Genomic DNA, 25,970 nt, shown 5'->3' with positions numbered 1-25,970 from the left:
ATCAGGCACCAGAAGAAAACAAATAATAAAAATTAGAGCTGAACTAAATGAATTAGAGAACAGAAAAACAATTGAAAGAATTAACAAAGCCAAAAGCTGGTTCTTTGAAAAAAATAACAAAATTGATAAACCATTGGCTAGACTGACTAAAGAAATACAGGAAAGGAAACAAATAACCCGAATAAGAAATGAGATGGGCCACATCACAACAGACCCAACTGAAATTAAAAGAATCATATCAGATTATTACGAAAAATTGTACTCTAACAAATTTGAAAACCTAGAAGAAATGGATGAATTCCTGGAAAAACACTGCCTACCTAAACTAACACAATCAGAAGTAGAACAACTAAATAGACCCATAACAAAAAAAGAGTTTGAAATGGTAATCAAAAAACTCCCAACAAAAAAAAGCCCTGGCCCAGATGGCTTCACTGCAGAGTTCTACCAAACTTTCAGAGAAGAGATAACACCACTACTACTGAAGGTATTTCAAAGCATAGAAAATGACGAATAGTACCTAACTCATTCTATGAAGCCACCATCTCCCTGATACAAAACCAGGTAAAGACATCACAAAAAAAGAAAATGATAGACCTATATCCCTCATGAACATAGATGAAAAAATCCTCGACAAAATTCTAGCCAATAGAATTCAACAACGTATCAAAAAAATAATCCACCATGATCAAGTGGGATTTATACCCGGTATGCAAGGCTGGTTTAATATTACAAAAACCATTAATGTAATCCACCATATAAATAAAACAAAAGACAAAAACCACATGATCTTATCAATTGATGCAGAAAAGGCATTTGACAAAGTCCAACACCCATTTATGATAAAAACTCTCACCAAAATAGGAATTGAAGGAAAATTCCTCAACATAATAAAGGGCATCTATGCAAAGCCAACAGCCAACATCACCCTAAATGGAGAGAGCCTGAAAGCATTTCCCTTGAGAACGGGAACCAGACAAGGATGCCCTTTATCACCGCTCTTATTCAACATCGTGCTAGAAGTCCTAGCCAGAGCAATTAGGCTTGACAAAGAAATAAAGGGCATCCGGATTGGCAAAGAGGAAGTAAAATTATCTCTATTTGCAGATGACATGATCTTATACACAGAAAACCCCAAGGAATCCTCCAGAAAACTACTGAAACTAATAGAAGAGTTTGGCAGAGTCTCAGGTTATAAGATAAACATACAAAAATCACTTGGATTCCTCTACATCAACAAAAAGAACATCAAAGAGGAAATCACCAAATCAATACCATTCACAGTAGCCCCCAAGAAGATAAAATACTTAGGAATAAATCTCACCAAGGATGTAAAAGACCTATACAAAGAAAACTACAAAGCTCTACTACAAGAAACTAAAAAGGACATACTTAAGTGGAAAAACATACCTTGCTCATGGAAAGGAAGACTTAACATAGTAAAAATGTCTGTTCTACCAAAAGCCATCTATACATACAATGCACTTCCGATCCAAATTCCAATGTCATTTTTTAAGGTGATAGAGAAACAAATCACCAACTTCATATGGAAGGGAAAGAAGCCTCGGATAAGCAAAGCATTACTGAAAAAGAAGAAGAAAGTGGTAGGCCTCACTCTACCTGATTTCAGAACCTATTATACAGCCACAGTAGTACAACAGACACATAGACCAGTGGAACAGAATTGAGAACACAGATATAAATCCATCCACATATGAGCAGCTGATATTTGACAAAGGCCCAGTGTCAGTTAATTGGGGAAAAGATAGTCTTTTTAACAAATGGTGCTGGCATAACTGGATATCCATTTGCAAAAAAATGAAACAGGACCCATACCTCACACCATGCACAAAAACTAACTCCAAGTGGATCAAATACCTAAACATAAAGACTAAAACGATAAAGATCATGGAAGAAAAAATAGGAACACCCTTAGGAGCCCTAATACAAGGCATAAAGTGAATACAAAACATTATCAAAAATGACGAAGAGAAACCAGATAACTGGGAGCTCCTAAAAATCAAACACCTATGCTCATCTAAGGACTTCACCAAAAGAGTAAAAAGACCACCTACAGTCTGGGAAAGAATTTTCAGCTATGACGTCTCCGACCAGCGCCTGATCTCTAAAATCTACGTGATTCTGTCAAAACTCAACCACAAAAAGACAAACAACCCAATCAAGAAGTGGACAAAGGATATGAACACACACTTCACTAAAGAAGATATTCAGGCAGCTAACAGATACATGAGAAAATGCTCTCGATCATTAGCCATTAGAGAAATGCAAATTAAAACCACGATGAGATTCCATCTCACTCCAACAAGGCTGGCATTAATCCAAAAAACACAAAATAATAAATGTTGGAGAGGCTGTGGAGGGATTGGAACTCTTATACACTGCTGGTGGGAATGTAAATTGGTACAACCACTTTAGAAATCTATCTGGTGTTATCTTAAACAGAAGTAGAACTACCATACAACCCAGAAATCCCACTCCTCGGAATATACCCTAGAGATACAAGAGCCTTCACACAAACAGATATATGCACGCCCATGTTTATTGCAGCTCTGTTTACAATAGCAAAAAGCTGGAAGCAACCAAGGTGTCCATCAATGGATGAATGGTTAAATAAATTGTGGTATATTCACACAATGGAATACTACGCATCGATAAAGAACAGTGACAAATCTGTGAAACATTTCATAACATGGAGGAACCTGGAAGGCATTATGCTGAGCGAAATTAGAGGCAAAAGGACAAATATTGTATAAGACCACTATTATAAAATCTTGAGAAATAGTATAAACTGAGAAGAACACATTCTTTTGTGGTTACGAGGGGGGGAGGGAGGGAGGGTGGGAGAGGGTTTTTTACTGATTAATTGGTAGATAAGAACTGCTTTAGGTGAAGGGAAGGACAATATTCAATACATGGAAGGTCAGCTCAATTGGACTGGACCAAAAGCAAAGAAGTTTCTGGGATAAACTGAAGGCTTCAAAGGTCAGCGGAGCAATGGCGGGGGTTTGGGGACCATGGTTTAAGGGGACTTCTAAGTCAATTGGCAAAATAATTCTATTATGAAAACATTCTGCATCCCACTTTGAAATGTGGCATCTGGGGTCTTAAATGCTAACAAGCAGCCATCTAAGATGCATCAATTGGTCTCAACCCACCTGGATCAAAGGAGAATGAAGAACACCAAGGTCACACGATAACTAAGATTCCAAGAGACAGAAAGGGCCACATGAACCAGAGACCTACATCATCCTGAGACCAGAAGAACTAGTTGATGCCCGGCCACAATCGATGACTGCCCTGACAGGGAGCACAACAGAGAACCCCTGAGGGAGCAGGAGATCAGTGAGATGCAGACCCCAAATTCTCATAAAAAGACCATACTTAGTGGTCTGACTGAGACTAGAGGAATCCCGGCGGTCATGGTCCCCAAACCTTGTGTTGGCACAGGACAGGAACCATTCCCGAAAACAACTCATCAGACGTGAAAGGGACTGGACAGTGGGTAGGAGAGAGATGCTGATGAAGAGTGAGCTAATTATATCAGGTGGACACTTGAGACCGTGTTGGCATCTCCTGTCTGGAGGGGGGATGGGAGGATAGAGTGAGTTGGAAGCTGGCAAAATTGTCACGAAAGGAGAGACTGGAAAGGCTGACTCATTAGGGGGAGATCAAGTGGGAGTACGGAGTAAGGTGTATATAAACTTATATGTGACAGTCTGACTTGATTTGTAAACGTTCACTTGAAGCTCAATAAAAGTTAATAAAAAGAAAAATCATCACCATTAGTATCAACTGAAAATTGAAAACACATCCTCTAGAGTTAGAAACTCAAAGTCCCCCAAAAATAAACTAGTCTCTTTGCTTAATTTCACTGCATATCAACAATCTGAAGAAAAATAAGCCATCTGCGTGTGGACAGATTTGTAGAATAATGGATGCTGCCATGGTGGTTAAGGATAATGTAGTTGGCCCCTGAGAAATATTGTATAGTGGTTGTCACTGACTTCCCATTTCTCCAGGGTCTTTTGGAGAGACTCAATAGAACTAGATGTGTGGTGCAAATTATAAGTGATTTTGTAATCTGAAATCAATCTCCAGACTTGCATGGATCTGCTTGGAGCGACTTAGCTTTCCTCCAGAGCGTCAGTGTGTGTTAGTGTCTGCTTTTCCAACTAGATTACATTCAGTCTAATGGAGATGGGAGGTTGAACACAGTGTAATATTCCTTCACCATTTCTTTTTCAGTGCTTCTATTAAAATTACAGAAAAGTACTCAAGAGAACAGAGCTTGTGATCTGTCCTCTGAATTCTCAGAGCCTGTGTCTGTACCTTTCATGACACACAATACCTTCTCTCTTGTAAGGAGGCAGTGTATTAGGAGGCTAGGACTGAAGAAGGAAAAGTGGCATGGGTTGCTTTGTTTCTGTTCTTCTGGATCTTTCCCATATCCTCCTCATCCTTTTGATTCTTCCAAGGTCAGATCCAATTAAGGGGTTCTAGATGATAGGAGAAAGCCTTTTTGATTAGTTGTTTGTGTTGTAGATACACTGTCTCATGGCAGCCATCCAGATATTGACTCTTCTGTGAGATGTATTAGTGTGTTCTCCAAAGGTCCCTGATGGAGACATCTCTCCTGCACAGCTAGATCTCTAATATGGATGCACTCTGTGGCTGACCTTGTGATGCTCTCATTAAACTTCTGGATGTAGCAGAGTCCCCAGCAGCCTTTTACTGCTTGCTTGCCATATTCTAGCAGGCCATCTTCTTTGGCAGAGGCCCATCAGGACAACGTAAACATGGTTAATTAGATCTTAGGACACTCATGCATCCTTATCCTGCCAAATGGTGGAAGAGTGGCTTGCCCAAATTCTAATCTCTCTCCTCTTCACTGTGTGTTTATTGATGCCCTCAGGCTCCTGGGAACACATATCACATTCTTCCAACATCTCTCTTACTTACTTCACTCCAAACCCATAGCAGTATGAGGCAGAAGTACGAATTTTGGGTGCTTAAAGAACATTAAAACAGTATTAACCTCACTTCTTTTTCAGGTATCAACTTGATCTTTAAACTCTTTTTCTTGGCTTGACAGAGGGGAGGCACTGTCCGCCCGACATTCTTCCTAAAGCTGGGGTTTGGGAGGGGGGAAAGGAACAAGACAGAAAAATAACTGTTCGAAGATTCTTTTTACCAATTTTATTCAAGAACATTTGAATTTCTAGTCTTACAAAGACCAGAAGCTGAAGCTGAGGCGGGAGGTGGGAAGTTGTTGCCTTTGGTTCTTTTTTCTTTCAGTGCTATATGGCATCTTATACCTCTCTTTAAAAATCGTATATACAACAATTCTCTGATTAAAAAAAAATGTGTACAGTCACCAGAGATCAAGCTATTTCAGTGTCTTTAATTATTTTTGCCCATATCAATTCATCTTTGCTTCCTCTATTATATTCTTACATTATTTTTTCTGTGTGCTTGGGCCCTTTTTCTTTTCTTACAAGCCATGCCTTGGAAGTCTGTGTTCAGGTTTAATTTTCTTTGCATAACTCAAGGGCATATATTATGAAAGTCTGTTGTCTTGCCACTAACAAAGTGGTTCTCATTCTGAAAACAAAAATTAGTAGCTTATATATATGATTATGCGTATTTTGGCATATATATATATTTTTTATTTATACACACATAAATATTTGTTCTAGGAGGAGAAGACAGTGACAACGGGATTAAGCCATTTATATATATATATATATTTATACATTCTATATACTCAAGGTCATATTTTGGCTCTCATGGACTTGCTCTGATTTTCTTCAGTTTCAATATGAGGAATTGATGGTCTGTTCCACAGTCGGCCCCTGGCCTTGTTCTGACTGATGATATTGAGCTTTTCCATTGTCTCTTCCCACAGATGTAGTCAATTTGATTTCTGTGTGTTCCGTCTGGTGAGGTCCATGTGTATAAAAAAAAAAAAAAAATTTTTTTTTTTCAGTTGCTGTTTATGTTGGTGAAAGAAGGTATTTGCAATGAAGAAGTTGTTGGTCTTGCAAAATTCTATTATTTGATCTCCAGCATCATTTCTATCACCAAGGCCATATTTTCCAACTACTGATCCTTCTTCTTTGTTTCTGACTTTCTCATTCCAATAGCCAGTAATTATCAATGCCTCTTGATTGCATGTTTGATCAATTTCAGACTGCAGCAGCTGATAAAAATCTTCTATTTCTTCATCTTTGGCCCTAGTGGTTGGTGCGTAAATTTGAATAATAGTCATATTAACTGGTCTTCCTTGTAGGCATATGGATATTACCCTATCACTGACAGTGTTGTACTTCAGGACAGATCTTAAAACGTTCTTTTTGACAATGAATGCAACAGCATTCCTCTTCAAGTTGTCATTCCCAGCATAGTAGACTATATGATTGTTCAATTCAAAATGGCCAATACCAGTCCATTTCAGCTCACTAACGCCTAGCATATCGATGTTTACGTGTTCCATTTCATTTTTGACGATTTTCAATTTTTCTAGATTCATACTTGGTACATTCCAGGTTCTGATTATTAATGGATGTTTGCAGCTGTTTCTTCTCATTTTGTGTTGTGCCACATCAGCAAATGAAGATCCCGAAAGCTTTACTCCATCCACATCATTAAGATCGACTCTACTTTGAGGAGGCAGCTGTTCTCCAGTCATCTTTTGAGTGCCTTCCAACCTAAGGGGCTTATCTTCCAGCACTATATCAGACAATGTTCCGCTGCTATTCATAAGGTTTTCATTGGCTAAGAGAATATCAGAAAGATGTTTACCTGTGTTTTATTGACTCTACAAAAGCATTCACCTGTGTGGATCGTAACAAATTATGGATAACATCGAGAAGAATGGGAATTTCAGAACACTTAATTGTGCTCATAAGGAACCTTTACATAGATCAAGATGCAGTTGTCCAGACAGAACAAGGGGATACTGACCGGTTTAAAATCAGGAAAGGTGTGCGTCAGGATTGTATTCTTTCACCATACTTATTCAATCTGTATGCTGAGAAAATAATCCAAGAAGTTGGACTATATGAAGAAGAATGGGGCATCAGGATTGAAGGAAGAAGACTCATTAATAACCTGCATTATGCAGATGACACAACCTTGCTTGCTGAAAGTGAAGAGGACTTGAAGCACTTACTAACAAAGATCAAAGACCACAGCCTTCAGTATGGATTGCACCTCAACATAAAGAAAACAAAAATCCTCACAACTGGACCAGTGAGCAACATCATGAAAAATGGAGAAAAAATTGAAGTTGTCAAGGATTTCATTTTACTTGGATCCACAATCAACAGCCATGGAAGCAGCAGTCAAGAAATCAAAAGACGCATTGCATTGGGTAAATCTGCTGCAAAGGACCTCTTTAAAGTGTTGAAGAGCAAAGATGTCACCTTGAAGACTAAGGTGCACCTGACCCAAGCCATGGTATTTTCAATCGCATCATATGCATGTGAAAACTGGACAGTGAATAAGGAACACTGAAGAAGAGTTGACGCCTTTGAATTGTGGCGTTGGTGAAGAATATTGAATATACCGTGGACTGCCGAAAAAACGAACAAATCTGTCTTAGAGGAAGTACAACCAGAATGCTCCTTAGAAGCAAGGATGGCGAGAATGCATCTTACATACTTTGGACATGTTGTCAGGAGGAATCAGTCCCTGGAGAAGGACATCATGCTTGGCAGAGTACAGGGTCAGCGGAAAAGAGGGAGACCCTCAACGAGGTGGATTGACGCAATGGCTGCAACAATGGGCTCAAACATAACAACGATTGTGAGGATGGCTCAGGACTGGGCAGTGTTTCATCCTGCTGTGCATAGGGTCACTATAGGTCGGAACTGACTCGACGGCACCTAACAATGACATATTTATACATACACATATATGTATAAATATATATTTATATTTATATACACACATATATATACACATATATATGAAGCCTGGTGGCACAGTGGTTAAAGTGCTCAGCTATTAACCAGAGGTTGGCAGTTTGAACCCATCAGCTACTTTGAACCCATCAGCCACTTTGCAGGAGAAAAGTGTGGGAGTCTGCTTCTGTAAAGATTTCAGCCTCAGAAACATGGGGCAGTTTTACTTTGTCTTATAGGGTCTCTCTTTTTCTCATGTATTTATGAGTTACATACGTTGTCTTCTCAGGTTGAAGGGCATCTGTTACCACTCGTCTCCCCTAAAGCAGATAGTTCCTCATTAATTTTCTAGTCATGGAGATAGAAAACAAATTGGGGGATGTGTTTTATTGTTTTCAGAATTAGGGCTTCAGCCAAAATTCAGAGATACTAGCATGTGTTCCATTCAATATCCAGTTACTGTATCAGGGGATATAATAATATGTTATCTGTAAATGATGAAAGAAAAACTTAAGTGACATACCTGAGATTCTTGATACATATTATTATTCATATGTCAGTTAGATGATAATCACGAAGCCTTGTAAGGTCAGATGCTTGGCTGTGGGCTGAATACACTGGAGATCCTTTCCCCATACCATTCTAGCACACACATTCTAGTTTGCTCCACAGCATAATTGCAAATGATCATATATCTTGAATCTTCAGAGGGACTTAAAAATATTAAAACAATACCCATTGTTAAATGTTCAGATGCCTAAGATATACTACACTCCACAATAGGATTGTTTTGAGTATTAAATGTAATTTTTTTTTTTTTCTGACCTGGACCTCATTGATATCTCTAGTGCTTTATTGAGATCTTTCTGAGAGCTGGTACTGTGTCTTACTTAATCTCTGTTCTTCCACCATCCTAGTGGGATTGAGCATATGCTCTTTAAAGTATTGTCAACTTGGTTTTTGCTCTGGAGCCTAATGGGGATACTGAATTACTTGTACTTTCTAGGGAAAGTAGCCCATAAATTGTTCCCATTGTCACTGTCTTCTCCTCTTAGAACAAAATTCCTTACAGTTGTCTATATTTTGTTTTATTTCCTCTCTCCCAGTCTTTCTTGAACCCACACTTATTGGGGTTTTGTTTCCTCTTCCATTGAAGGAGTCTTGCCATGGTCCTTGATCATCTCAGTTATCACTCTTCATCATATTGGGAATAACATTGGGAAGAGCTGATCATTCTCTCCTTCTTGAAACGCTTTCTTCACTCTGCTTTCAGAAAGCACCCTCTTTTAGTTCTTCTATTTTACTTATCTCCCTTTCTCAATTTCCCCTCCTTGTTCTTCCCCATCTTCCTGGAGTCCAGTCTTCAGATCTCTTCCCCTCTGGTTCTATATTCACTCCCTAGGTTATTTCTATCAGTTTCAGGATTTTAAATGCCACCTGATCCCTGACAACTCCTAAATTTACATCTCTAACCCGTACCTCTCTCCTGAAATCATTCTCATATGTCCACGGCTTACTCAACATATCTGTCTCCCTTAGGTATAAAGTTGTCATCTCAAGCTTAATATGGCCAAATTATAACCTCCTAAATCTGTTTTTCCCTCAGTCACTGCATCTCAATGATTGATGGCTCTAAACAGTTGCCAAAGCCAAAAACCTTGGAGCCATTCTTGAAGTTTCCTCTTTATCTCATATCCCATATTTAATAAGTTTGAAAGTCCTATCAGTGGTGCCTTCAAACTACATCCAGACTCCATTCACTTCTCATGACCTCTCTACTGCCAATTTTATCTAAAATGGCATTATTGATCACTTGGATTATTACAATAACCTTCTAATTTCCCCTGCCACCCCCAGACTGATCCTTTAAAATATATGTCAGAGCTTTTTATTTCTCTGCTAAAAATCTGTTAATGGCTTCTCATTCTGAGAAAAACCCTAAATCCTTATAATGGCCTAAGTTGATCTGGATACTAGATACCTCTATTACTTAATGTCTCACTCCTCCACCCCTTGTTCACTCACTTTGAGTCACAGTGGTCTCCTGGCTTCCCTTTTATTGGACCCAGCACACTCCAGACTCAGATCCTGTACACTTGCCTCTCTCGTTTCTTTTACCTTGTTTTCCCATGAGCCATCCTGATGGCTCATTTCCTTGATTCCGCTAGGTCTCTGCTTTTTTTTTTTTTTCTTTTGAGCCACCTCTTCTGGAAGACCTTTCCAGACCATTCAATATAAATAGTAAATTCTACCTCACAGCACTCTCTAGCCCTCCATTTTGCATCATATTTCTCCATAGCAATTATCACAATATGACATACTATTGTTTGTCTGTTGTTTATGTTTCATAAGTGCAGAGTCTTTGTGTTTAGGACTGAGCTGGGAATAAAATAAATATTTGTTAAATGAATGAATGAATGGTTTCCTCTTATTACCAGGTGGCTGTTGAGAAATCATCTCACCCGGGCTCATCCCCAGGATTTGAGGTAGCTTTGAGTCCCCCTCAACAATCATTGCGCACACATATGCACACACGCATACACACACACACATACACACACACATGCTCTTCTCACTTCCCTGCTCTCTTTAACAGGCATTAAAGACTTCCCCTTAACTTTAGGGATGGTTACTCCAGGAAGTCAGTGACAGCCTTTTAAAGTAGATCTACCTCAGGACAAGGCAAGGACTGAACTGGCCAAGATATTCCAAAGGGAAAGAAGTGGGGAGTACTTTTTTTTTTTTTTCTGTAGACTGAGATTATTTTATTGTAGATGACAGAATAAGAAATTACCAGTGAGTAGACTCTGGCAGAACTTTCCATCTGAGTGGGATCCTGAATCAGATATAACTGGCCTTTGATTTCCCAGTGGCGGAAAAGAATGACCACCAATAAACATTTTCTTCCTAAAAGGGGCTAAACTCAGCATTGAGTTTTCACTGACACTCTGATTCATTCCAGTATTTCTTACCACAAGTCTGAGGCTTGAATATTATCTCAGCCTTGCTTCTCTCATTGCCTTACTTTTAGGCCTCATGCTATGTGGACTTGATCTGCCTTTGGCAGTGAGGTTTGTCAAAATTTCCAGTTTTCAGTAATGACTGAGTTCTCCATGCCAGGATCTTCAACCAAATCACAAAAAAGAAAAAAGAAGCAAACAAAAAACCCCAATTTTTTTAATAGGAGAAGAAACTTCTCATTACACTCTTCAGCAGATTTGGCCATTCATCAAAATCTCTTGTTTGGGGTGATTGGGTCTAAGATTTAACCAAAGGATATTTGGCCCACACAGAAAGGTGTGACATTGTCAGCCTTGCAGGTATTATTCAGATAATAATTATTATAACTGCTCTTTACTTTATGCTGGGCAATATGTTGTTTTCTTTACATTTAGCCCTCACAATAACCTTACGATACGTGCACTATTTTTATTCTTTCTTTGCATATGGAAGCATGAGGTTTAGAGAGGTTAAATGACTTGCATGAGGTCACAGAGGAGGTAAATTGCAGAATGGATATTCATACATGTTCTCTTTCCCCAGGTAGTGTAAACAGTTAAAGTGCTCAGCTGCTAACTAAGGTTTGAGTTCACCCAGAGGCTCCTTGTAAGAAAGGTTTTATGATCTTCATCCAAAAAATCAGCCACCGAAAACCCTATAGAGCACAGTTTACGCTGACATACATGGGGTCACCATGAGTTGGAACTGACTAGACAGCAACTGGTTTGTTATTTTAACCGGTACACAATGCTAACTCCCTTAGAACGAAGAGTAGGAACTGTGGGCAGGGCATATTACTTTCTCCTCTTTCCCATATGCTCAACGGTTTTGAGTCCTTTCCTAATTGTATTCATCTCTGTCCTGGAAGAATTAGGAAGCAGAGCCGTTTCAATGTAACTTTGGTGTCCAAATTGACACAAAAACTGGACTCTTGAATGGTTTACTAATATTCCTTGCCTGATGGGAGCTCAGGGATGCTACTTACTCATTTATATCACTGAACAAACCATCAGATGAGGATATTTTCTGCCCCGGTAGATTTTGACAAAATGAAGCCAGGAATTTTTTGGAGGAAGCGCTCACATCTAAGTGGCCTTCTGAGCTATCCTGTTCCAAGTGATTCACTCTCTTGTTACTTATTAAAGGTAACTTTGACTCAAATGCTAATGTTTAAATTAGATTTCTGGCATATCGATTTCACTGTTTTTCAGAAAAGGGCTGTAATTCCACCTCTGTGTCTTTTTAGCTACATTAATAAGCCCCAAACCTACATAAATAAGTTTTGATTGTCTGAAAATAAAAATACTTCATGAATCAGACTGACAAAAAAAAGGAACCCCAAACTCGTTTAAACCTATGATTAGATCATTCCTCCTTTCTACAGTCCCTATATACTCCCCAATAAATTAATATGATTACACCTGAGGTCCAGACGGCATCAATTTTCACTTTAATTAAAGAGAACGTGCTTGATAAATCTTTTCTCTGACCAGCAAGAGGTCTCCAGAGACTCTGGGAACTCATTAATATATTGAGCTTTGAAGTTTTTGATTTGGCAGAATTTCTGTGTTTAGTCAGTATCAATTGACCTGATACATTTCTTCTCAGCTAGTTAGCTCCATGGGCTAGGAAATATTTCTAGCAAAGCCACGTATTCTCTGTGGGGTAGAGAAAGCTGCTGTTCCAAACTATTGGTTGCGCCCTTAACCCCAATTTGTAAATGAGCGTAACGTTTCACAAGGCTGGAGCGAGGCACGATGGAACCACGGTATTCATAGTGCCTTCCGTTATTTGCTAAGCTTGGTCTCATCACCAAAGGAAACGTGTAGCTTTCCTATTAGCCCCATGAATCTCTTCTTTCTTTGCCAAATCCACTCCACCTTTTAAAGAAGAAAGGAGGGGGATCTTTGTGTTATACCCAAGGGTATTAATGCTATCGGGGTTGGAAGTGGCATAGCAGGGCATATTACTTTATATCAAGGCCCGTTTTTATTGGCTTTGCCACTGTGTGTGTGCAAGACTCCTGTAACTAAACACCTAGGATGAGAAAAGAGTTGGTTGGGCCACCTGGCTTCCACTATCATGTGACTGAATCCAAGATCCATGTATTAAACTTTCTACTCCATATCTCCACTCAGCTGACTAAGAGGAGTCTCAAACATAACATGTCTAAAAACAAAACTCTTGGTCCTGCCCCTTGTAAGGGTTGAATGATTACACCCAAGAGATACGTGCACCTAGAACCTCTACCACGTAAAGAGAGGAGCAAAGAGTAGATTGTGTTATTTAAAACAGTATTTTGCATTTATACAATGTTTTAATGTTAAACATTTTCACATGTATTACTTCAGCGCATCCTCACAGAATTCCTGTAATGTAACTGGAGTAGGGACCATCATACTCACTTTATACACGTAAAAACAGATGTGGAGTGTTTATGTGATCTCAGAATCACTTAGCTGGACCAGGCTCCCGATCTCTGACCATGTGCTCTTCCCACCATCATGGCCTTAATAATTAAAAAGGGTTCTTTTAGGAAATAATGCTACTCTTCTAAAATATAAAGTCCATCAGTTTTGTTCAAGTCCCAGAGTCTTCCCATTCCCTGCCCCAAACTTTTAATGATTATATTGAACAAAACTTAGAGGGCTCTCTTTACCTTAGTGCCTGCCTAAAACACATCTGATTGTACTTATTTACTGAGTAGATGCCATGGTTGTTGTTAGGTGCTGTGGGGGTGGTTCCGACTCATCGACCCGAAGTACGACAGAACAAAACACTGCCTGGTCTTGTGCCATCCTCACAATCATTGCTGTTTTTTGAGTTCATCGTTGCAGCCATTGTGTCATTCTATCTCCTTGAGGGTCTTCCTCTTTTTCACTGACCTACCACTTTAGCAAGCATGATGTCCTTCCCCAGGGACTAGTCCCTCCTCATAACACGTCCAAAGTACATAAGATTAAGTCTCACCATCCTTGCTTCTAAGGAGTATTATGTCTGTACTTCTTCCAGACAGGTGTGTCCATTCTTCTGGCAGTCAATGGGTATTCAGTATTCTTCACTAAAATCATGATTCAAATACATCAATTCTACTTTGGTCTTCCTTCTTCATTGTCCAGCTTTCGCATGCACATGAGAAGATTGAAAATACCATGGCTTGGGTCAAGCATGCCTTAGTCCTCAAAGTGACATCTTTGGTTTTTAACACTTGAAATAGGTCTTTTGCAGCAGATTTGCCCAGTGCAATGCATCCTTTGGTTTCTTGATTACTATTTCCATGGGCATTGGTTGTGGATCCAAGTAAAATGAAATCTTTTACAACCTCAATCTTTTCTCCATTTATCATGATGTTGCTTATTAGCCCATTTGTGAGGATTTTTGTTTTCTTTATGTTGAGGTGCAGTCCATACTGAAGGCTGTAGTCTTTAATCTTCATTAGTAAGTATTTCGAGTCCTCTTCACTTTCAGCAAGCAAGGTTGTGTCATCTGTATATCGCAACTATATTCTTCATATAGTCCAGGTTCTCAGATTATTCACTCAGTGTAGAGATTGACTAAGTATGGTGAAAGGATACAACCCTGAGGCACACCTTTCTTGATTTTAAACCTTGCAGTATCCCTTTGCTCTGTTCAAACAACTGCCTCCTGTTCTATATACAAGTTCTGCAAGAGCACAGTTAAGTGTTCTGGAATTCCCATTCTTCGCAATGTTATGCATAATTTGTTATGATTACATAGTCGAATGTCTTCACATAGTTAGTAAAACACAGGTAAACATCTTTCTGGTATTCTGTGTTTTCAGCCAGGGTCCATCTGATATCAGCAATGACATCCCTCGTTCCATGTCCTCTTCTGAATCCAGCTTGAATTTCTGGCAGTTCCCGGTCAATGTACTACTGCAGCCACTTCTGAAAGATCTTCAGCAAAATTTTACTTGTGTGTGATATTAATGATATTGTTTGATAATTTTCATATTCTTTTGGATCACCTTTCTTTGGAATGGACACAAATATGGATCTCTTCCAGTCGATTGGCCAGATAGCTGTCTTCCAAATTTCTTGGGATAGATGAGGAAGCACTTCCAGCCCTGCATTCATTTGCTGAAACATCTCAATTCGTGTTCTGTCGATCCCTGGAGACTTGTTTTTCACCAGTGCCTTCAATGCAGCTTGGACTTCTTCCTTCAATACCATCAGTTCTTGATCATATGCTACCTCCTAAAATGATTGAATGATGACCAGTTCTTTTTGGAACAGTAACTCTGTATTCCTTCCATCTTGTTTTGATGCTTTCTGTGTTGTCCAATATTTTGCCCACAGAATCCTTCAATATTGGAATGTGAGGCTTGAATTTTCTCTCCAGTTCTTTCATCACGAGAAATGCTGAGGGCGTTCTTCCTTTTTAGTTTTCTAACTTCAAGTCTTTGCACATTTCATTAAAATACTTTGTCTTCTCAAGCCACCTTTTGAAATCTTATGTTCAGCTCTTTTACTTCATTTCTTCCATTCACCGTAGCTACTCTATATTCAAGAGCAATTTTCAGAGTCTCTTCTGACATCCATTTTGGTCTTTTCTTTCTTTCTTGTCTTTTTAATAACCTTTTGCTTTCTTTATGTAAGATATCCTTGAGGACATCTGACAACTTGTTGGTCTTTGGTCATAAGCATTCATTGTGTCAAATCTATTCTTGAGACGGTCTCTAAATTCAAGTGGAATGTACTCAAGGTCGTACCTTGGGTCATGCCATAGTGGACTATATTTTTATTGGGAGTATTTTAATTTTCAATCTCTTTTTTTATGGTTTGTTTAGCTGTTCTACCTTTGTTTGTGTTAGCTTAGGTAGCTAGTGTGTTTCTAGAAATATGTCCATTTCCTCTAGGTTTTCAAATTTGTTGGAGTACAATTTTTCATAGTATTCTGTTATGATTCTTTTAATTTCGGTTGGGTCTGTTATGATATCACCCATCTCATTTCTTACTGAGGTTATATGTGTCATTCTGTCTTGTTGAGGGTATTCCTCTTTTTCACTGACCTACCACTTTAGCAAGCATGATGTCCTTCCCTAGGGCCTAGTCACTCCTGATAACATGTCCAAAGTACATGAGACGAAGTCTCACCATCCTTGCTTCTAAGAAGTATTATGTCTGTACTTCTTCCAGACAGATTTGTCCATTCTTCTGGCAGTCAATGGTATATTCAATATTCTTCACTAACACCATGATTCAAATACATCAGTTCTGCTTTGGTCTTCCTTATTCATTGTCCAGTTTTCACATGCACATGAGGAGATTGAAAATGCCATGGCTTGGGGGGCTGCATTTTTAGTTGTTCGCCCCCCCCCCCATTTTGGATCCAGGGCAATGAGGAATGGGAGAGAATAATCAGCAGAGAGAAACCACCTCATAAAACACAGAGGGGTCTCTAAGGTTGTGATTTACATACAGGACTCTAAACAGCATGAGTCAGAGGAGATTGCTGTTGTAAAATCCCATTTTCTACTTCCACTGAACATCAGATTTGGATATCAGGAATCTATGCCCTAGCATGAAGAATGTTCTTCCAATTCACTGTGAGGATTTCTGGGAAATTCACTTGTCAATATGGGGCAAGGAAAATTATCATGATGCCTGATACTTTGTCACCAGGAAGATGGTCCAAAAGACTAAATAACTGCGGCTGCCTCATCCCTCCTTACTCTTCATCTTCTCTAAGAAAGAGTAAGCACTTTACCTTTCCTCTTAATCTTCTGGACACCTGTCTGGAAGAATCTAATCTAGACGACCTGCGTATTTCTAGTTCTTGAGAGTTATTTTTGTTACGCCCTTTCTTTTTTTTTTTTACTTTTTTTTCAACCAAAAGAAATGTTAATTTAATTAGTTTTTGTAACCACAGTGGAGCGGTCCTTCATAATTCATGGATCATTGCTCAAAACAGCCTCGTTAATTTTCTGTGTCGCATAAGTCTTGGGGCCCATTAATCTCAGGATTATTGACACTAGGATATAGTAGCTTTTAAAGATATTAATGCAGTTTGAATGGCCTTTGTATACTAATTTGGATTTAGTAAATGTAGTTAGGATGGGGAAGAAAAAAGATTAAAGGGGTGCAGTGACTAAAAGGCAATGTTAGCCAAGAGCTATGTTGGTAATAAGATCATTTGAACATATTTTGGTAATGTGCAGGTACCAGAAATGTTTGAAGAGTGGGATGAAGGGAAATGATAGTATTGGAAACAACAGGGGAATGATTTTCTTTTGTATCTCAGCTGTGCCAACAAGGCAACCAGGGAAGAGTAGGGCTGAATGAAAACAAAATTTTGGGTTGCTGCATAAAATAGGATCAAAGAAAAGGGAAGAATAATCAGAGGTAATGAAGGTAATTTGTTTTCTAGTTCAGAGATAATTGACCCACACTGAAGACATAATTATGGTACATTAAGGAGATTAAAAGAAAAAGGCAGAAGCATGGAGTGAAGACAAACATGATTCAAGATCTTATGATTATGATGTTTTTAAAACCACAAAATTTTGATATTAGCCTTTCAACCCACAAATACAGGAACAGCAGAAAACCAAGCAGATTCCATTTCAGTTGTCAGATACATGTTTTCTTTTCTTTTTTCTTCCTGTTTCTTTCACTTCTAACAGCTGCCAGTACTTGAATGGTATCTGCCAGTAACAGGATGTGGAAATATGAAGAGAAATGGTGGTCTATTTAGGAGGGTGAGTCTACAGTGAGAGCTCCTACTCCTCCCGCCTTTTCAACCAGCTCAAACATGGGTCTGAAATTCTAGCAGCTGACAGCTGAGATCTCTGTCAGTCCAGTATTTGCCAAAATGTAATTTATAATGTGCATAAGATGATTTTAAGTTGTTTGTGGACAAAATTTTTTTTGTGTTGCATCTGTTATGGATATATTTTAACGGACATTAAAAATATTACTCATCTCTTAAATCTATGCTATTATGGTTGCTATTTGCTTGGCAAGTAAAAACAGTGAGTCAGTTCAAGGGAAAATATTATATGTATAAATAATTGCACCACCAATGGTACGTGGCTTTGGTACAAATCATGGTATTGGCTATGAAACTGCTGACATTTTAGCCACACTGTTGTAATCTGTTTCCTTCCTCATCCAGGGAGCACTGTGCCATCACCAAAGTAAAAAAAAAAAAAATTATGGCAAAATAATGGGAGAGAGATGTGGCAGTCTGAAACATCATTAGAGCATGGAAATTTTAGTGCTATATAGTGACTGCAATCCAGAGAGCTGAGCTTGGTTTGTGTAACCAGTCATCAACTGGCTGCTGGCAGGTCAGCTATTAACCGAGAGAGTATGCAGGGAAATAGCCACCATGGCCACATGGTATTGCAGGAATGCACGTGTTCCCTCTCTCTCTGTGTATGGTGTTAGGTTGAATGGGGGGCATAGGACTATAATTAATTGCAGAAAGAGGTGGCATGCTTTCCAAAACCATGCAGGCTCTTCAATCAAGATGAGTATGACTAGAAAAACATACAGAGTCTATTAAAAGAAATTCAGTCTTTCCCAACTCAGGTATCTCCTGACCCAGTCTTCTCTATTACACACATGAAAAACCATACCTTTTCTTTGATCCAGGCTCAATCCATCATTTATTTATTTACTTATTGTGCTTTAAGTGAAAATTTACAGTTCAAGTTAGTTTCTCATATAAAAATTTATACACACATTGTTATGTGACCTTAGTTGCGGTCCCTGTAATGTGACAGAACACTCCTCTTCTTCACCCCAGATTTCCTGCATCCATTCAGCTATCTCCTGTCCCTTTTTGCCTTCTCATCTCACCTCCAGACAGGAGGTACCCATTTAGTCTCATGTTTTTATCTACTTGAGTTACGGAGCACTCTCTTCACAAGTATCATTTTATGTCTTACAGTCCAGTCTAATCTTTGAAGAGTTGGGTTTGGGAGTGGTTTCAGTTCTGGGCTAACAGAGTCCAGGGGTCATGTCTTCCAGGGTCCTTCCAGTCTCAGTCAGACCAATAAGTCTGGTCTTTTTACTAGAATTTGAGTTCTGCACCCCACTTTTTTCCTGCTTATTGGTGGTAGCCAGGCACCATCTAGTTCTGGTCTCTGGCTGGTGGAGTCTCTGGTTTATGTGGCCCTCTCTGTCTCTTGGGCTCATATTTGCCTTGTGTCTTTAGTGTTCTTTATTCTCCTTTGTTCCAGCTGGGTTGGGACCAATTGATACATCTTAGATGGCCACTCGCTAGCTTGTAAGACCCCAGATGCCACTCACCAAAGTGGGGTGCAGAACGTTTTTTTTTAATAAACTTTGTTATGCCAATTGACTTAGATGTCCCCTAAAACCATGGTCCCCAGACCCCTGCCCCTGCTACTCTGTCTCTTGAAGTGTCTGATTGTATTCAGGGAACTTCTTAGCTTTTGGCTTAGTCCAGTCGTACTGACTTCTCCTGTATTGTGTGTTGTCCTTCCCTTCACCTAAGATAATTGTTGTCTACTATCTAGTTAGTGAATACCCCTTTCCCTCCCTTCTCACCCTCGTAACCATCAAAGGATGTTTTCTTCTATGTTTAAATGTTTTCCTGAGTTCTTATGGTACTGGTCTCATACAATATTTGTCCTTTTGTGACTGATTTCACTCAGCATAATGCCTTCCAGATTTATCCATGTTATGAGATGTTTCTCGGATTCATCATTGTTCTTTATCATGTAGTATTCCATCGTGTGAATATACCATAATTTGTTTATCCAGTCATCCGTTGATGGGCACCTAGGTTGATTCTATCTTTTTGCTATTGTGAACAGGGGTATGCATGTATCAGTTTGTGTGATGGCTCTTATTTCTCTAGGATATATTCCAATGAGTGGGATTGCTGAATCTTATGGTAGTTATATTTCTAGCTTTTTAAGGAAGTGCCAAATTGATTTCCAAAGTGGTTATACCATTTTACATTCCCACCGGTGGTGTATAAGTTTTCCAGTCTCTCCACAACTTCTCCAACATTTATTATTTTGTGTTTTTAGATTAATGCTAGTCTTGTTGGGGTGCGATGGCATCTCATTGTAGTTCTGATTTGCATTTCTCTAATGGCTAATGATAGTGAGCATTTCTTCATGTGTCTGTTAGCCACCTGAATGTTTTCTTTGGTGAAGTGCCTGTTCATATCCTTTGTCCATTTTTGAATTGGGTTGTCTTTTTGCTGTTGAGATTTTACAGTATCTTGTAGATTTTAGAGATTAGATGCTGATCAGATTTGTCATAGTGAAAATTTTTTTTTCCCAGGCTATAGGTTGTCTTTTTACTCTTTTGATGAGCATAAATGTTTGATTTTTAGGAGCTCCTAGTTGTCTAGTTTTTCTTCTGCTGTTTGTGCATTGTTAGTAATGTTTTGTATTCTGTTTATGCTACATATTAGGGCTCCTAGCATTGTCCCTATTTTTTCTTTGATGATCTTTATCGTTTTAGATTTTATATTTAGGTCTTTGATGCATTTTGAGTTAGTTTTTGTGTATGGTGTGAGGTATGGGTCTTGTTTCATTTTTTTTTGCAGATGGATATCCAGTTATGTCAGCACCATTTGTTAAAGAGACTGTCTTTTCCCCAGTTAACGGAACTTTGGGCCTTTGTCAAATATCAGCTGCTCATAAGTGTCAATCCATCATATTTGAGGCACAGTTCACAGCTTGCTTAGTTGTTTAAGAGACTAGTATTTACAACTCACTATACTTTTTAACTGAACCCCTAAAAATATTTGCATTCATGTAAAAGCTAGACCTGACATTCAGACTCCTTGGCCAGAATGAAGTGAAACTGTATTTCTGTCTCTGCGAGGTGAGTTAAATGGGCTCAAAATCCAGAAGAACAAAAATGGCCTCTAGGTTTAATTTTTTTTTTTTTTTTTAACTGAGCATAAGAAATATAAAGAGATTTAGTTACAAATCATTTTTGGAGGAAAATATTTTTGGGAACACCCTTTAAATTATTTTTCAAATTAGATTCACAATAATCACCTTTCCCTTTATCATGAGTGGCTCTGCTTTGAAAGTTGCTATCTACTGCGCTTTCATTCTGACAATCTCCCCATGCCTTGGTGCTCAGCCCTCCAAGTCTACCTTTTGCTCATGTCTTCTATGGTGTGTATTGGCATTCCTTAAAACTCTATTGCAGGATAATTTTCTCTCCCAGTTCCTACATTTATAGTAACATACCCTGAAAACTTGGAGGTTTGGAGAGCAGTCATGCCAAATACTCGGTATTTTAAGTTTATGCTCAGGACTTTTCTCTATTTTGTTGGAAAAACACTTTCCATAGAACCGATAACAACATTTTTAATTTCTTAATATATTAGTTTCCTATTGCTGCTATAAAAAATCACTACAAATTTAGTGGCTCAAAATGACACGGATTTATTATTTCACAATTCTTGAGGTAGAAGAATTGATGATGGTTTCCTTTGGCTATAATCAAGGTGTTGGAAGGGCCATGCTTCCTCTGGAGGGTCTAGGGAAGAATTTCTTTCTTTGCTTGTTCTAGCTTCTAGAGGTTGCCTGCATTCTGTTTCTTTCATCTCCAAAGCCAGCAGTTCAGCATCTTCAAATATCCCACTGTTCTTCATTGTCACATCAGCTTCTCTGACTCTGATCCTCCTTCCTCCCTCTTATAGAGACCCTTGTGATTACATTGGACCCGCCCAGATTAATTCAGTATCATTAAATTAATCACATCTGCAAAGTTCCTTTGGCCATGCAACTTAACATACTCACAGGTTCTGGGGATTAGGATGTGGACATCTTGGGAGGGCCATTATTTAGCCTGCCACAAATGGTTTCCAACCGATTTGCCTTCGAGAATTTGTTGTTGAAGTTTTCAGGAGTTGTACAAAGAAAAGTCACTGGCAGTTTTTAATTCTCACTAGTTAAGCTATTTTACTTAATATACTTCCAAATTATATGATTTCTTAAATATTTTGTGTATGTGGCATACCTATACTTTATTATTATTGTGTGGCATACATACAAAGAGTCCTGGTGGCACAGTGATTAAAACACTAGGCTGCTAACCAGAAGGTCAGCTGTTCAAACCCAACAGCTACTTCAAGGCAGAAAGATGTGACAGTCTGCTTCCTTAAAGATTTACAGCATTGGAAACCCTACTCTGTCCTATAGGGTTGCTATGAGTCGGAATCGACCTGACGGCAGTAGGTTTTGTGTTTTTTGGCATACATACCGGGTACCAGATACCTCACTGCAATTGTTAGTCAAATCCATATTCAGTAATCAATCACTATCAATATTTGGAAGTGTCTAACCTGGCTTTCACCTTGAACAGCTTTCTCTCCATTCACAGCCTCAATTTCAGCACCCATAAAGAGCTCCCTTCCTCTATATTTTTGTCTCATAGAATCTCTCCAGATTCTGAACCCCCAAATTCCATTGCTTTTTTCCTGACCACCATGGCTAATTGTTTGCTTCAGGTTCATTACCTACCATGTTCTTTGACTTGATGCTTCATTCTGCTTTTATTTTTCCCTTACTCGAGATAGAGTCTCAGGTTCCACTTAAAATTGAACATTGACTTATCACCCTTGTTCTCATTAGAATGATTTTTTTTTCCCCATGCAGTAATGTCATCAGACAGGAAGATGAATTTAGTTTAATAATAAACCTTTCTCTACAAATCTGTGGAACTTTTTGAACTGCACAGAACTTGACCCCAAACAGAGAGAGATACAACAGGTCTGTGCCATACCCAGAAGTTCAGTTCAGCCAGCATCTGGTATTTGTGGTGACATTTTCTACCCATTCCTCCCTGGCTGGTCTTGATTATGATAGTCTTTAGTTTTAGCCTAGAAATGGCCTCAGATTCCTTTTCAACACAGTGCTCTAGACAGCCACCCCCAAACAGAAGATAATGTTAAAAGGAAACTTATTTGCGTTCTTGGAATAAAACTGGGCAGAAACTCTATATAGAATTACATGTAGAAGGAAATAATTGATCGTGTAATAATTTCACTTCTTTACTTCACAGGGCATCTTCAGTAGCTTTTATAAGTATTATTAGCTAAGTACTTTATAGGTCAAGAGAAGTGCTAGTGCCTGGATATATTAGTCTGTTTATGCTTTGTATGAAAGATTCAATACTAAACCTTTTAAGCCTGACAGCTCCTTTTCAGACATGCCCAATTTACCACGCTTCAGTTTTATGCAGCCTCGGTCAGGATAAAGGCTATGTTCTGCTCCTGTTTGACACCTTCTGAACATCCATTGTCAGCTTAAACAAGCTGTGTATTGTCATTATTCAATAGACTTTATCTGCCAAGATGCATTCTAGCCATTTAAACAAGGGCGTGCATTTAAACTGGCAATGTGAATGACTAGTATAACGTTTATTGTGTCAGAACTTTAGCACACAGTGTCACTCATTGGCTGTATAGGTGTTGGGAAGATGTAACTTTTTATTTTCCAGGGCCTCTGCAAGGAAAAGGTAAAGACCCCAGCAGCTTTTAATCAGCTCTTTCTTTCAAAGGGAAATACTTGCAACCCAAATGAAACAAACAAATTTTAAAAAAGCATGATTCTGCTATGTTTTATCTCCACATTGTCTCTTATATTCAATGAAAGGTTAGTGTCAAGTTCTTTGGAGTTATGAGTCCTCTATGGGATTTCTGCTCTTTACCCTTGTGTTCTGCCATGTCACCTCAGTTTATTAAGCAGCAGGATAGCACTTAGATCTCCCACGCACAAGCCCTTCAATTGTATGCTTGGCCCTCTTCCTGGCACCAGCAGATCACACCAATCTTTATTCCAGAACACCACTGTGCAAGCTTATTTGAATATATGGGAATAATCAACCTTATGAAAAACTTGGAGTAACCAAAAGGAATTACAATATGGGGGGGAGGGGGGACAAAAAACAATGTGGAAGGTAACTGTTCCCATAATGGAAATCACCCAGGATGTTCAACTTTTAAGGGGTGAGGGTTGTTGATGGTGGCGGGGTAGTTTTTTGGAATATTTTCTGTTCCTGACTCTGCCTCCCTGTTCTCGCATACATCCTGATACATCCTTTCCTGGAGCACACCTTCTTCTAATATCTATTGTGCTTCAAGCCATCTATTTTATGTCCTACCCACAAGGGACACATGTGTCAACATTCAAGATACTTGGTTTAGAAAAAAGGCTCTGGGGTCTCCAGCAGGCCAGGACCCATGGCTGTTGCCTCTTTGGATCCCACAGAATAAAGCAGCTGAGGGTGATCGACAGTGGGTGTTTTTGTTACTAAAAACTCACCGAGCAGTGCAGGATGGGTATATGTACTCCAAGACCAGTGCCTTTTGAATATTGCCCACCAAATGTAAGTTGTAGATTCATCTCTTCATTGTTTTGGTTGTCTAGTTGGTAACTATAAAATTGGGCAACGAAAAGTAGTTACCTCTCAAAAAGAAACACTAATTTTTAGGAACAGCATAGTCTAAGCCAGAAGTCACAAGCTCAGCTGCTTACACAACCAGGTAATGGAGTTAAGTGACTGGGTCAAGTTAGAATTTGTGGCAAAGTAGACTGCCTCCTTCTCCTAAAGTTGTCGGCCATAGATGTCAGGGTCTCAGGAAATTCTCAATGCCAGGGGTCATCACCTTTGTATTATATATATACAATTCTGTTGTATGACGTTCATTCAGAATATAAGCTAAGTGGTGCCATTTAGGTTTGGTAGATAATATGGCCGTGGGGCACTATAGCTGATTTTGAGAATGTAGAAATGCATGGAGTTGTCAGATCTTTTTTTCCCCAAGAGATGCTATGATTCTATGTGAAATCTCCAAATACAATTTTTTACAAGTAGTTTAAATTTAAAAACAGCAACAACTCTGTGTAGGCCAACAAAACATATCTCAGGCCAAATTTGTCTTGTGTAAGCAAAGATATTGTCTTCTATCTAAATCCTCAAGGTACAAGAGAAACTTTTTTCCTGATCACTAATAAGTTGAAAGACTGTTTCTTTTCACAGGGATCTTGGCTCACATTATAATTAGAATGACTACCTCATGTTTTGCCTAGGGAAGTCCTGGTTTATGGCTGTAATCATGGTACCCAGTTTAGTTTAGCATTTGCCCTTGATTTTTTCATTTCTTAAAGGTAGTGTAAATATATAAATATATAAATATATATATATTTGTTGCATTAAAATAAGCCAGTTTGGTTTTGGTTGATTTCATTTCTATTTTCAGATTCTGCCATGTCAAGTGTGAGAAGCATAGGTAGTGAACAGAGTTCTCACCTTAACACTTGGTTAAGTCTTTAAAATGGACCACACTGATCTGTTTCTTGTTTCTGTCCCTTTCCAGATGCACCGTGACTCCTTCCATTCAGTGACAACATGAGCAGTGCTTATTGGTGAAATGACGTGCACTTTTACGTGAACAGGTAGGGAAAACTAACACCTTCTCTTTTCAGGCAGAGGTGGAAGAACTGTTTAAAGCTGCTATCTGTATTGTACACTTGGTGAACCTGTCAGTCATGTTGTGATCCTGCCTTCAGCTGCTCCGTACACAAAGCCCCAGGCCACTAGTTTGGGACAATTGGAAACATGCAAAATTATAGGCTAGATAGATGTGAAATGTATACAGGAAACAGAGAGTAGCTGGAATGCTGTGGCTACACTGATTTTGTAATTTATTCTGTGGTGTAACTTTACAACAATTTATTTTACTTTTTGGTTTTGCTTTTTTATTATCACAGTAAACTCCTATCATCAATGAAGCAAACAAACATGTAATTTAATAAGAAATCAAATAATGAATTTTTATTTTTTAAGAACTTGTCAATGAATGTGCAACTTGTATCAAATATTTGTTGTCAGTTGTTTTCCACCAAGGGGGCTGTTGTAATATCAGTGATGGCATAAAAACCAAGGGTCAAAAACATGCTAAAGAAGCATCAACATCAGCATCTACCTCAAGATGTCTATCCTGTAGATAATGATTTAACACATTCAGCTACAAGAAGGTACACTTACATTTCTTTCGGTGAAGCATGACTTT

The sequence above is a fragment of the Loxodonta africana genome, chromosome 18 (assembly GCF_030014295.1).
Source record: "Loxodonta africana isolate mLoxAfr1 chromosome 18, mLoxAfr1.hap2, whole genome shotgun sequence".
In the NCBI taxonomy this organism is placed as follows: domain Eukaryota; kingdom Metazoa; phylum Chordata; class Mammalia; order Proboscidea; family Elephantidae; genus Loxodonta; species Loxodonta africana.
The sequence above is the reverse complement of the archived record's forward strand: the minus strand, read 5'-3'. Positions refer to the sequence as shown.